Consider the following 985-nt stretch of genomic DNA (forward strand, 5'->3'; position numbering starts at 1 on the left):
TTATCTTGGTAAGCTGTGTTACTTGCACACTAGACACCCCAAACCTTTCCCTCACCGCTTCCCTAATCTTCCAGAGCTGACTAGCTCTTGAATGTTCCCTCCCCAAAGCTCTTCAGCTGATTTTTTCTGTTTCCAGCTGCCTTATTCTTTTCCAGTTCTTACTGTTCCTTGTGCTGTAGGCTGTCACTCTAGCCATGTGCCTGTGCACTCCACACCGGTCTGCCCATCACCTGCCTGGCCTGAAAACCTGAAGGCCCCATCCATTTCCATCTGCTGCCATTAACACCAGAAGGCAGTCGCTGCACACACCTTGCACCCTGTTCTTCTGATCCTACCAATGCCAAGTGGTATCTCTTCAGCTCCCTGTAGTGCCTCATCTCATCCTTTCACAAGTTTCACCTGTGTTTTTTACAAAACATAAAACCCTCGATGAAGGCTTCAAGGCAACATGTCTGTGCTGCTCAAAGATTGCAAGATGGGTTGATGGTCAATGGGTCAAAAGAGCCCAACAAAAAAACAGATATGCCATGGAGCCCCAACAAATTACCTATTTAAGAGCAGTTGACTATGAGCCTTAGGATGCTGCAAGCTGGCATTTTTACAAATGCTAACTAAACAGGTATTCCTGAAAATGTTTGTCCACACATCAATTCCAGATGTTTTTATTGCAATTAATCTTGTTTTCACCCCATTGAAAAAACCTGAGTAACTGTGATCTGGGAGGCTGGGAATTTGAGGAACCACAATGACCACAGAAAGCATTTCAGACAGAGACTGGCACATCAGTTCAGCACAAACTGTTGCAGCAACCTTAGAAAATATAACTTTTAAAAAGAAAGGCCAGCATTGGTTTAATCCAAGTTTAATCCAATACAGATGATGATGTTTCTTCTGTTTGGAACCCATTTTCCCAAGATCAACACATATGAGTTCACATTTTCCATTTCCATTTCACAATCAGATACAAACAGGGACTTCCTTTGGA

This window comes from Cinclus cinclus, chromosome 1 (assembly GCF_963662255.1).
Source record: "Cinclus cinclus chromosome 1, bCinCin1.1, whole genome shotgun sequence".
Taxonomy (NCBI): domain Eukaryota; kingdom Metazoa; phylum Chordata; class Aves; order Passeriformes; family Cinclidae; genus Cinclus; species Cinclus cinclus.